Source organism: Bubalus kerabau, chromosome 19, assembly GCF_029407905.1.
Source record: "Bubalus kerabau isolate K-KA32 ecotype Philippines breed swamp buffalo chromosome 19, PCC_UOA_SB_1v2, whole genome shotgun sequence".
In the NCBI taxonomy this organism is placed as follows: Eukaryota; Metazoa; Chordata; class Mammalia; order Artiodactyla; family Bovidae; genus Bubalus; species Bubalus kerabau.
In genome coordinates, this window is record NC_073642.1 from 65677247 (window position 1) to 65690699 (window position 13453).

At 50.1% G+C, this 13453-nt stretch overlaps 1 long non-coding RNA gene across 2 annotated transcripts; it reads right to left on the reverse strand.

Moving 5' to 3' along the window:
- Positions 1 to 244: 244 nt before the first annotated feature.
- Positions 245 to 8547, reverse strand: LOC129634045 (uncharacterized). 2 transcript variants are annotated; one of them, XR_008705388.1, is made up of 3 exons: positions 7579 to 8530; positions 3327 to 3500; positions 245 to 1961 (listed from the first exon to the last, which is right to left on the reverse strand). It is a non-coding gene; the product is annotated as an uncharacterized LOC129634045 (long non-coding RNA). The 2 variants fall into 2 exon arrangements; XR_008705389.1 differs by lacking the exon at positions 3327 to 3500 and having other exon boundaries at positions 7579 to 8547.
- Between the last annotated feature and the right edge of the window lie 4906 nt (positions 8548 to 13453).

Below are 13453 nucleotides of genomic sequence, written 5' to 3' on the forward strand. Positions count from 1 at the left end.
ACATGAGAAACGCTGAGCTGGATGAAGCATAAGCTGGACTCAAGATTGTCAGGAGAAATATCAATAACCTCAGATATGCAGATGACACCACCCTTATGGCAGAAAGCGAAGAGGAACTAAAGAGTCTCTTGATGAAGGTGAAAGAGGAGAGTGAAAAAGCTGGCTTAAAACTCAACATTCAAAAAATGAAGATCATGGCATCTGGTCCCATCACTTCATGGCAAATAGATGGGTAAACAGTGGAAACAGTGTCAGACTTTATTTTGGGGGGCTCCAAAATCACTGCAGATGGTGATTGCAGCCATGAAATTAAAAGACACTTGCTCCTTGGAAGAAAAGCTATGACAGTGTATTAAAAAGTAGAGACGTTACTTTGCCAACAAAGCTATGGTTTTTCCAGTAGTCATGTTCGGGTGTGAGAGTTGGGACCATAAAGAAGGCTGAGTGCTGAAGAATTGATGCTTTTGAACTGTGGTGTTGGAGAAGACTCTTGAGAGTCCCTTGGACTGCAAGGAGATCAAACCAGTCCATCCTAAAGGAAATCAGTCCTGAATATTCATTGAAGGACTGATGCTAAAGCTGAAGCTCCAATACTTTGGCCACCTGATGCGAAGAGCTGACTCATTAGAAAAGACCCTTATGCTGGGGAAGATTCAACACAGGAGGAGAAGGGGATGACAGAGGATGAGATGGCTGGATGGCATCATTGACTCGATGGACATGAGTTTGAGCAAGCTCTGGGAGATGGTGACCAACAGGGAAGCCTGGCATAATGCAGTCCATGGAGTCACAGAATTGGACATGACAGAGCAACCGATAAACAACAAATGTGAGATAATATACGATTTAATACTCACTTCAAAATTGTCTGAGTAGCTGGAGGCTGAATGGATGTGTCACGCGAGTGTATGTTCCTCGGTTCTTTGTCTCGTCACAACAAAGATTTGGAGCAACGGACATTAAAGCCCTCAGCGCGTCACAGCTCTCGGGTCTTGGACAAACAGTGTTACAGCTCTTAGGCAAATCAGTGTTACAGCTCCATTTTATTTAGAAGATAGCAGGAGAGTGAGAGAGAGAAAGAGAAAGAGAAAGAGAGAGAGAGCGCGCGCATGCATGCGGGAGAGAGAGTCCCAGAGGAAGCGCTTTGGCTCCTCCTTTTATATGTTTTTTCCTCCACCTGGGCCTGCCCTATGCAAATTGGGCTTAGCCAGGAGTGCTGTTTGTTCTGCCTGAAGTTTTCACTCTGGTCCTCGGACCTTCCTTTGACCTTCCTTGTCTTTTAACCACCGCCATTTTGGACTCCTTTTCCCTATTCTACCTACCTAACATTCCCCCCTCAAGAGATGGGAGGCCCAATTCTTTGGGAATAGGGGCGTCGAGGTCTTTCTGGCTACTTCCTGCTGAACTGGGGCGGCGAGGGGTATTGGGCCTCCCCCTCTTGCTAGTCTCAATCCTGAGTCCTTATAGCGGTGTCCAAGGGTGTGTGATATTTTCCATGGTCAGCTGTAGTTTTATATCTTTGTTGAACTGGCACTGCATGTTGTAGCTGGTTGACCTGGGCAGAGACAAAACAGGTTAGACAATTGACAGTACATGGAATAATCATAGGCATCATCAATATAGCATAACGAGGACTAGTAGGGACATTGGTCAATTTTAAATTCATATCTCCAGGATAGCTCAAGTCCCTCCTTGTTCAGAGATCAGAAGATCTATCTCCTGTCTGTCTTGGAGTACATTCTCTGTCAAGCTGTGTTGGCTCCTTAGAGTTATCCTGAGAAATCTTATCCCCAGAAACCAGATTTTGGGGGTCTTCATTAGAATGGCACTCATTGGTAGTTCTGAATAGGTATCTGAGATCTCCCAGGGCTCACAGGTGTATCAAGTGTCCTCTTCTGTTTTCTTCTACAGCTTGACTCGTGAGTAGTGAATCCAGGAGTCATGTCCTGGTGCCTTGACTGCTGTGGGGGTAGAAAGTATTACAGGGTAGGGGCCTTCCATGTGGGCTGGAGTTGAGCCTTTGGGGACCCATCTTTCCAGACTTTAATTAGGACTTGAGTTCCTGGAGCATATACTGGTGACTCTTTAGAATCTTTTGGGTCCTGGTTCATACCCCACAAGCATATATCCTGTTGGAATTGCCCAATGGCCATGGTATAAGACTGGAGGGTCTGAACCTCTGGATCTAGGAAGAGGTCATTGACATAAACAAAAGGTCTCCCATATAGCATCTCATAAGGACTAAGACCAACCTGTTCCTTAGGGGCAATGCGGGTGCGGAGGAGAGCTATTGGTAAAGCCTCCTTCCATCCCAGGGAGGTCTCCTGGGTTATCTTTTTTATCGCTGGTTTTAAGAATTGATTGGCTCTTTCTACTTTTCCTGAAGATTGAGGCCTCCAGGCACAATGGAGATAATAAGTAATGCCCAATGCTTTCGAGACTCCTTGGGTGACCTTAGAAGTAAATGATGTCCCATTGTCACTTTGTAATGACCTGGGCAGCCTCAGCCTTCTCGGTCCGGGTGGGAAAGCCTTCAATCCATCCTGTGAATGTATCTATCATAACTAATAGGTATTTATATCCTTGAGAAACTGGCATCTGGGTGAAGTTCATCTTCAAGTCCTCTCCTGGGTAGGCCCCACGTCGTTGGATGGGCTGGGACAGCTGGGGTCTTCGAGCTCCTTGAGGGTTGTTTAATTGGCAAGTGGGACAAGAGGAGACCACCTGTCTTATAGTTGTTTGGAGGCCTGTTCCTCTGAAGGACCTTTCTAGTAATCTTTGGAGGACCTTTTCTCCTAAATGAGTAGTGGCATGTAAGGAGTTAACCAACTTCCATTGGAGGTTTCCAGGCAGAAAAAGGAGTCCCTCCTTTTGGAACCACCCCATATGATCTTCTTGAAAGCCCTCGCTCTTAGCTCTAAGAGTCTCACCTTCGGTATATGAAGGCGTTTCTGGCAAATTAGTCTGTGGAACTAAGGTGGCAATCCCTATTAGGTCATGGTTCTGTAATGCTGCTCTCCTAGCTGCCTGATCAGCTGCTTGGTTCCCTTGTGCCACTTCTGTGTTCCCTTTTTGGTGTCCTTTACAGTGGGAGACTGAAACCTCAGTGGGCAGGTGGACTGCCTCCAAGAGTTGAAGAATCTGATCACCATATTTGATTGGGGACCCTCGGGTGGTCAAGTGGCCCCCTTCTTTCCAAACAGCCGCATGTGCATGTAGCACCAGAAAGGCAGACTTGGAGTCAGTGTAAATGGCTATTCTTTTTCCTTTTCCCAGCTCTAAAGCTCGAGTCAGGGCTATGAGCTCAGCTAATTGGGCTGAAGTACCTGGTGGCAGAGGCTTAGCCTCTATGGTCTCAAAATTGGAGACTACTGAATATCCGGCTCTTCTTTTTCCATCCAAGACAAAGCTGCTTCCATCAGTGTACCAGATTTCCTCAGGATTGGTCAGAGGATCTTCTGACAATCCCTCTCGGGGTTTTGTCCAGTGTTCAAAGGTTTCTAGACAAGAGTGAAATGGGAGAGAGCCCTCGGGGGTAGGTAGGAGGGTGGCTGGGTTAAGAACCTCACAAGGGGATATAGTGAGGCCTGGATTTTCCATCAGCATTACTTGATATTTGAGGATTCTTTGATCAGACATCCATAAATGGCCTCTCCCATTTAGGAGTTGTTTTACTTGGTGGCTGGTAAAAATAGTTAGTTCGCCCCCAAAGGAGAGTTTTAAAGCATCTTCTATCATGATTGCAATAGCTGCAAGATTTCAAAGGCAGGGGGGCCAACCTGGGGCAGTTGGATCGAGCCTCTTGGATAAGTAAGCTACAGGCTGGGGCTCAGATCCCAACCTTTGAGTTAACACTCCCAAGGCTATTCCCTCTCTTTCATGGACATAAAGTTGGAATGCTTTTTCTGGGTCTGGCAACCTCAAGGCAGGTGCCTGAGTTAAGGCCTATTTTAGTGTAGCCTCTGCCTCCTTTTGAGGAGGTCCCCACATCAGTGGGATTGATGTGGGGTCATCTTGTCCCTTTAAGCTTTCATATAAAGGCTGGGCAATTAGACCATAATTGGGTATCCAGATTCTACAATAACCAGTTAACCCCAGGAAAGCTTGCAATTGTTTTCGAGTTGTGGGGGAGGGAAACTGGAGGATTCCTTGTACCCGATCAGAGGACAGCCTCCTGGACCCGTGTGTAATCTGAACTCCCAGGTAAGTGACCTTTGTCTCGACCATCTGTGCCTTAGCATGGGAGACTTTATATCCCCTTTCTGCCAAGAAGTTTAGAACCTGAATTGCATGTTGTTGGGCGCTTTTCTCATCTGGAGAGCAGATTAGTAGGTCATCTACGTATTGTAATGTTTTCCCATTAGGTCCCAGGTCCAGATCTAGGACATCCCGGCTAAGGGCCTGTCCAAACAGGTGGGGCCTATCTCTGAACCCCTGAGGTAATACTGTCCAAGTCATCTGTTGGTGTTTTTCTCCTGGGGCCTCCCACTCAAAGGCAAAAAGGTATTGGGATTCTTTAGCCAGTGGTATGCAAAAAAATGCATCTTTGAGATCCAAGACTGTAAACCACTTGGCACTGGGTGGGATTTCTCCCAAGATTACATAGGGATTGGGTACTGTGGGATGGAGGGGGACTACAGCTTCATTTATAATTCGGAGACCTTGAACCATTCGCCAGGTTCCATCTTTTTTCTTTACTGAAAGGATTGGGGTGTTACATGGCGAACTGGTAGGGACCAGTAGCCCACAAGCAAGGAATTTATTTCTTAAAGGCTGTAGTCCCTCCCGAGCCTCTCTTTTGAGAGGATATTGTTTCCAGTTAGGAAACCAAGTGGGATCTCGGAGGACAATGATGACCGGTTCAGCTTGGTGGGCTCGTCTAGGAATCCCCTGGTCCCACACCTGGGGGTTAATTTTGTCTTCCCATAGTTTTTGATCCCTCTCTGTTGAAAGTGTAATGGGTTCTTCAGTAGTAACCAGGAGCTGTAGAGCTCTAGGGGCTGAAAAACTTCCCATCACAAGGGTGGTCCCCAGTTTAGTGAGTATATCTCTTCCCAATAAGGGGGTAGGACACTCAGGGGCCACCAGAAACTGGTGGGAAAATATTTCCCCATCCCAGCAACAAAGAAATGCTCGGGTGAATCTTTTAGTAGTCGCTTTTCCTGTAGCACCCAAAATGGTACAGGTTTGGGAGGAGAAGGCTTCGGAGTAGGAGATCAAGACAGAGTAGGTAGCCCCTGTGTCAACCAAGAAATTCTTGGACCTACCTGCCACACCAGCTGCACCCTTGGCTCCAGCCCCGTGATGGTTATCTGTGACAGGCGGGCTGGCTGGAGCGGGCTGCTTCAGTCCTCTTGAACCATCGTGAGGGCAGGCTTGGCGCTTCACCTTGAGGCTCTTGGGTCCCAAGGGCAGAGTGCCACCCAATGTCCCAGTTGATGGCATTTGTGGCAAGCCGTTCTAGGAGACTCGTTCTAGGACACTTGTCACGGTTTGGACACTCTTTGGCCCAATGCCCCGCCTGTCTACAGATCAGGCATCTGTCTCGTGCCTTGTCCCTCAAGGACTCGAGGTTTGCCATAGGGCTTCTCTGGAGGGCGGCCAGCATCTGGGCATGCCTTGTCTCTTTCTTTCTCTCCTTCTCCTGGGCCTTGGCCTCCTTCTCCTGTTCTGTTATAAAAGGTATTGGTGGCTGTCTGGACCATCTCATCTAAAGAGGCAGCAGGGTCCTGCTGTTGTAGCTGCTGTAACTTAATTCTGATATCTGATGCACATTGGGACAGGAATTTGTCCTTTAAAATCACCCATCCCTCGTAAGAGTCTAAGTCCAGGTTGGTAAACTTTTGGAGTGCCTCTTTTAGCCTCTCCAGAAAGGCAATGGGGTTCTCATTGGGCTCCTGAGTTATTGCTGAGACTGGGCACAGTCCCACAAGTAATAGGCTTCTTTATGTTTCCATGGGTGGACTTCCTTAGGGGTGAGTCTTTCTAAAGCTTATCCTACCCAGAACTGTTACAACCTGAGAGCCAGGCGTCCCCGGGTCAGGGTGCAGATCCCCAGGCAGACTGAGGCGTGACAGCCTCCTAGAGATCAAATCCCCAGGCAGGTCGAGGCGTGACGGCCTCCCGAGGATTGGGTCCCTGGGCAGGTCGAGGCGTGACGACCTCCTGGGACCCCTGGGACTAGAGGATCCCCGAACAGGTTGAGGCGTGACAACCTTTTGAAGACCGATCCCTAGGCAGGTCAAGGCGTGATGACCTCCTGGGACCTCCCGGACTGGAGTTTGGGCGTCCCCAAGATCTCCAGTGTGACCAATGCTGGGTAGAATTAAGAGATTTGTAACTCATTGCTAGTTTGCCCACCGTGGATGGGAATAGATACGATATAAGTTCATCTTACCCAGAACTGTTGCAACCTGAGAGCCAGGTGTCCCCGGGTCAGGGTGCAGATCCCCAGGCAGACTGAGGCATGACAGCCTCCTAGAGATCGAATCCCCGGGCAGGTTGAGGCGTGATGGCCTCCTGGGACCCCTGGGACTAGAGGATACCCAAACAGGTTGAGGCGTGACAACCTTTTGAAGACCGATCCCTAGGCAGGTCAAGGCGTGATGACCTCCTGGGACCCCCTGGACTGGAGTTTGGGCGTCCCCAAGATCTCCAGTGTGACCAGTATTGGGTAGGATTAGGGGGTTGGATATTATAGAGTATTTCCCTCCCAAGGCCAACTATCTTCTGGTTGTTTCTCCAGAATGTAGAGGCAGCCTTGTGGGTCTGGATGGGGCTCAGGAAAAGAGCATGAAACAGGAGGGAAGTGGGCAGAGCACAACTTTTGAAAGAATTACATAGCACAAGGGTATAATGTAAACCAATTAAAATCAATTGGGTCCAAGACGACAAGTCAACTTCAAGTAAACCTTAATCCCCAATCTATAAACCAACAGACACACCCAGAGGTGGCAAGACAGCTCCAAGGCACAAGGTCAGAAGAGGGAGGAGTGGGTGTTTCCCCAATGGCTGGGATGATCCTCTCATTCATTAGCATATGAATTCCATCCCCTCACAAAACCTAGCCAGGCCTAATTCTATGGCTGCAGCCCTTGCCCTCGGCAATGGTTCACACCCTGAAGGGTAGCTTCTCTCTGGATCCTAACAAATCTACCTCTTATCGCTTTGTCTGTCAATGGATTTTTGCAATGAGGCATCAGAGCCTGAGTTTCATTAGTTTTGGCCGGGCTTGAGTCTTGGGAGAGAGCTGAAGGACAGGAAGAAAAAGCAGTGGGAAAAACATGCCAAGGAATCCCCTTCATAGCCCGCTGGAAAATTTGCTAAATATCTGACCGGTGCTCACAGTTTCATTGGTCTAATCTTTGGCATAGAAGAGAAAGGACAGAAGAACCCCCACCGGCTTGTGTAACAGATACTGGGGCTCAGCAGATAGCGCCTTTGGGACATACTGAGGAGTAGCCTCTCCAGAGTCCCTCAATTGTGCCCCCTGCCGCCCGCCTGTTCGTGGGAGGTTGAGGAAACAAGAAACGAGAGATTGATAAGGTCCCTCCAGGCATAGGAGCGAGGACCTCTTACCTTAACCGGAGGTCTTCTGGAATCTGAGACTAGGCTGCGTGAGCTTTCTGCTGAGTTCGTTTTTCGCTTGTCCTGGTTTCCAGCATGATGGGCCTTCCCCTGAGCTGGGTTTCTTCGCCTTCTGCTTCTAGCGCGGGAGCTTTGCTGAATTGGGCTCCTGCTGTGCTTGGCCTCTTCCACGCGGAGGTTGTTTCAGCCAAGTTTGATCCGAGTCACGGCACCATAGATGTCACGCGAGTGTATGTTCCTCGGTTCTTTGTCTCGTCACAACAAAGATTTGGAACAATGGACATTAAAGCCCTCGGCGCGTCACTCCTCTTGGGTCTTGTACAAACCGTGTTACAGCTCTTAGGCAAATCAGTGTTACAGCTCCATTTTATTTAGAAGATAGCAGGAGAGAGAGAGAGTGCGAGAGCGCGCACGCATGCACACGGGAGAGAGAGTCCCAGAGAAAGCACTTTGGCTCCTCCTTTTATATGTTTTTTCCTCCACCTGGGCCTGCCCTATGCAAATTGGGCTTAGCCAGAAGTGCTGTTTGTTCTGCCTGAAGTTTTCACTCTGGTCCTTGGACCTTCCTTTGACCTTCCTTGTCTTTTAGCCACCGCCATTTTGGACTCCTTTTCCCTATTCTACCTACCTAACAGATGTATCAATAAAAAATTATCCAAAGGACTTCCCTGGTGGTCCAATGGGTCAAGACTCTGAGCTCTCACTGCTGCGGCCCAAGTTCAATCCCTGCTTGGGGAACTAGGATCCCACAAGCCATTGTTGTTCAGTCGCTCAGTTGTGTCCGACTCTTTGTGACACCATGGACTGCAGCATGCCAGGCTTCCCTTCCCTTTACCATCTCCCAGAGCTTGCTCAAACTCATGTCGTTTGAGTCGGTGATGCCATCCAAGCCATGCAGAACAATAAAAAAAAAAAAAAAAAAAAGAATGTACAAGAGAAGGACTAAAAGATTGGTGGTTTTCAAACAGGAAGGAAGGAGGCAGGGCATAACTTTTGAGAGAATGATATAGCCCAAGGATACAGCATAAACCAATTATAATCAAATGGGTGCAAGATGACAGACAAGTCAACTTCACTAGACCTTAATCCTCAATCAGCAAGCTAAATGACACACCCAGAGGCACCAGGACAGTTCCAAGGCATGATCAAAAGATCAAAAAGTGGGTGGTAGCCCAGTTCCTGGAAATCTCCACCCCTTCCCCAAAATAGTTGGAATAATCCTCCCACTCATTAGCCTGTGAAATCACCCAGCCCATAAAAGCTAACCACACCAGATACTGAGGCCGCCAGGGCTGCCCTCTGTGTTGGTCCCACACTCTTGTCTGTGGAGTGTGTTTCTCTCTAGATGAAGCCACTTCCTACCTATCACTTTGTTTCTCATTGAATTCTTTCTGCAATGAGACATCAAGAACCTGGGCCTCATTAGGTCCTGAGACCAGGTACTGTGGGTTTTGACTGGGTTTGAGTCCAAGTCATGCGGGTTAGATCCCAAACTGGGTTTTGGCTAGGTTCAAGCCCCAGTCTAAGGTAGAGAGCTTTAGTTTCTGATGGGCGATACAACGTGGAATTCAGAGGACTATCTCCATTTGTATGGGGATTTGCTGTTAATGTGTAGCTTTTGATGAGTGTGCTTTATGAATACAACACCATACACATTTCATTTAAAAAAACATACTATATTTAGGTATCTATTAATAAAGTTGAAGAATTTACTCTGGCTTAGAGGGTAAAGCATCTGCCTGCAATGCAGGAGACCCGAGTTCGATCCCTGGGTCGGGGAGATCCCCTGGAGAAGGAAATGGCAACCGACTCCAGTATTCTTGCCTGGAAAATCCCATGGGCAGAGGAGCCTGGTAGGCTACAGTCCATGGGGCCCGCAAAGGGTCGGACACGACTGAGCGACTTCACTTTAACTTTACTTTCACTTTAATTAATAAAGTTTGGACTACAAGATCATACCAGTCAATCCTAAAGGAAATCAACCCTAAATATTCATTGGAAGGACTGATGCTGAAGTTGAAGCTCGGATACTTTGGCCACCTGATGTGAAGAGCCGACTCACTGGAAAAGACACTGATGCTGGGCAAGACTGAAGGCAGGAGGAGGGGGCGGCTGCGGAGGAGATGATTGGATGGCATCACCCGCTCTATGGACATGAATTGAGCAAACGCTGAGAGATAGTGAAGGAGCCTGGGGTTCATGGGGTCACAAAGAGTTGGACATGATTTGGTGATTGAACAACTTCCCTGGAGTTTCGGTGGTTAGGACTCAGCGCTTTCACTGCCAAGAGCCTAGTTTGATCCATGGTTGGGGAACTAAGATCCCAAACGCCCATGTTAATATTTATGATTTTTTGTTCAACTAAAAGAAAAGCACAGCAGATGCAGGGCTTCCCATGACTCGCATGCAGCACTCCCCTCCACCACCAGAAGGTCAGGCAGGCCCGAGCCCACTCAGACTGGCTGCTTGGCCCTCTCGGCCTCCTCTCCCCCGGCCCTCCCAGCCTCTGTCCCAGTTAACTCCTGTGCCTGGATCACAGGCTTTAAGGTGGTTTCAAAGCTCAAAACTGCAGGTTCCCAATGGAAGGGCTGCCTGGTGAAGTAGCTCCAGGAAGTTGCCTCCCTCCCCGTTGGCCCCACTTGGCTCTCCTGCAAATCCGGGAGAGCATCCCTCACCTGCATCTCGAGGCTGTTGTTCCGTTCCAGAAATAGCTCCTGTTTGTTTTACAACTTTGGGGTTGATACAGATTCCAGCCTCATTTAAGGCGAAGGAGGAGTTTGTCCCTGAGGTCGACCTAAAACCTGCCCTGAGGACAGAGCCACACCCCTGACTCAGGTCCTGCTAGAATTCCTCCAAGGGCTTGGGTGGCATGTGGGATCAGAGCCTCATAAAACCAACCAGCAACTAGGCTCAAGGGAGGGGCCCGGCCAGCTTCAACCACCCACCCAGTCATGTGCAGCATGTAACTGATCAGCTGAGTTTAAAGCAGTGAGTGACAAGCTGGTTAGTTAGTTCTACCCCCTTCCCAATGCTGAGGGCCCGTGGGGAATCAGGAAGATGTCCAGTTCCCATATTCAACACCTCTCCGTGCAATGCCTGGGAAACTCGCCGTCTGCTAACAATGCAAGGAGGAGAGAGAAACAGCAGGCACCCAAGGCGGCACAGAACTGCACCCTGTGACCCTGGGGGAGGGGAGAGGAGTACTGGGGAGGCGAGGGCTGCCCCACGTGGACAGTTAGTGTCCCGGCCGCTTTGACAGTCCCGGCTTGTAAACAACAGATACTCGTTTCCCACAGTTCTGGAAGCCGGAAGTCTGAGATCAGGGTGCTGGCATGGTCGGGTTCTGAGAGCTGTCCTCCAAGCTGCAGATAGATGCCTGTTTCCTCTTGGTCCTCACAGGGCAGAAGGTGAAGAAGGGGCAGAGGGGCTCCCTGGGGTCCATTAGGACACTAATCCCATTTGGGAGGGCTCCACCCTCCTCACCTAATCACCGCCCCGAAGTCTTAACACCGGCATGTTGTTGCTCAGTCCCTCAGTCACGTCTGAGTCTTTGCAACCCCGTGGACTGCAGCACGCCAGGCTTCCCTGTCCTTCACCATCTCTTAGAGCTTGCTCAAACTCGATGACGCCATGCAGCCAGCTTGTCCTTCCTCGTCCCCTTCTCCTGCCCTCAGTCTTTCCCAGCACATTGGAGACTGGATTTCAGCACATGGGTTTTGGTCAGGGAAATAGTTATTCCTTAGCAGGTTCTCTGCAGTGGTTAGTTTACAAAATCACTTGATGGACTGAAAGCAATGGACCAGAAATCCACGACTGGGGGACCCACCAACAAGGGCCCAGACCAGGAAGGTGGGGAATTGGGAGGCCACCACCAGCACTGTTCAAGGGTGTGCATCGGGGAGGTGACCAGCAGGGAGGTGACTCAGCAGGGAGGTGACCCAGGGATCAGGAAGCAGGGTGACTGCTGCCTCCAGCACCCAGGAAACAGAGGCAAGGACATAGACTCGCTGGTGTCTCTGTGATCTTGGTGCCAGAAAACCAAGTCCTGGAAGCCTTCCACGGAGTGGGGAGGGGTGGGAGGGTGGTGCTGGAGGGACACAGGGGAAGGAGTGCTTAATATGGGAAGCAGACTGGACATGGTCTCCGTCCGGAACCCGTCTTTCCAACTCCCAAAGCAAAACGGCCCTCAGCGTCATGGAGGGGGTAGAACGAATGAATGAATGAACAAGCCAGCTAACCACCTGACTGCACTGCCACCCCCTACTTTAAATTCAGCCTGTCGTTCACACACTGCATATGCCTGCACACACCAAAGTTGACACTTTCGCCTTCCAAACTTGAGCATCAGTTATCACTCAGAAGCCCAGCTCCCAGGGAGTCTGGGAAGCAAGAAAGGAGGCTCCCAGTCCATCCTCCCTTCTAGCACCGAGGCTGGAGGGAGAAGGAGAAAAGCTCCCCAAAGACCCACCGCTGCTGGTCTAGGGGCTGGGTGGGGAGGGAGAAGACCCGTTGATGCCATGGGTGGGCAGTGGGGGCAGCAGGAGGTAGGGGCGAGGGGGCCAGAGTTCAGCTCCGGCAGAGCTCAGACCTTCTGGGTCCCCTTCCCAGGCCTGTATCTCCCGGGGCGGTGGGGAGCTTTCCTGTAGACCATTGATCCAGGGGAGAAAAATCAATTAAAGCCCATTGACTGAAGAAATAACTTGGGCTGGAATTTTTCTAGCAGGAAGAAAAGCTCCAAGCCATAACTCATCTACTGCTCTATTAATAACACACAAAGCCACAGCCGATAAATAGAACAAGTGTGAAGTGTATACATTATGCTGAGAAGTGGGGAAAGGAGTGAAGCAGGGGAGGGTGGGGGGACAACATATGGGGACAGGAAAAGGGAAGCCGGCAAACGAGGAGAGGAAAGCAGGGGAAGAAGCCAGGGAGACAGAGGCAGAGAGGAAGGGACCGAGGATGGAGAGCTGGTACGGAGAGCGGCAGGCGATGGGGCCATAGCCCCATCGGGCAGCGAGCGGCTGGAGTGGGGAAGGGAGGGCTGGGTTCGTTCTCCCATAAGAACTCTATTTCCTTTGCAGTGAATATAAGAGATACGCCAAGCTTCTGGAAGCAGGCTCCCACTCTGCCCGGAGCGGCTGATGTAACCCATATCCGGCGGGAAGAGCCTCGAAGCACTGGCTTCTCACCCCGCTTCCTGGTGCCCCAGCTGTGTGCTGCCTCTTATCTTCCCACTTGCTCAGAGTTCAGTAGATAAGTTTGTTTCCAATTCTTTAGGCTCTCCCTTGCCTCGCCTAAGGTAACCATCACTAATGTGTACTCCCTGTTCCTGTCTTCATGCTCACATAAGACAGATTGTCTCTGTTGATGTGGTGGGGGGGATGGGACGGAGAGCAGGAGGGAGGGAGGAAGGGGAGCATTCCACAAATACAGCACAACCCCAAGCCTGCGGCTCCACTTAACGTAAACAGATCAGAATGGAGGGGTTCCCTCCTGCTGGAATGCTGGCGCTGGCCTTTGAGGGGAGGTTGAAGGGTCCAGGGTGCAGAGATGGAGCTTGGGGAGGGGTGGGGCACCTCTGACATGACTGCAGAGCTTCTTGGAGTGGAGGCGTGGGGCTGAGGGGAGGCTTGTGTGTAGAGGAGGTCAGGGCCAGGGCTGACTTGGGTTGGCCTGATGATCAGAGCTCACGGAGGATGGCCATTAACCAGGACGAGCGCGGAAAAAGCCCTTTCTACTGCCTGAACGCCTCAAGTGGCTGGATGAAATCAGTTCTAGGGTCTCTGGACTCAAATTCTTTTTTTTTTTATTTGTTTTGGTTGCTCCACAAAGCTTGCAGGATCTTAGATGCCTGAGGACCAGGGAC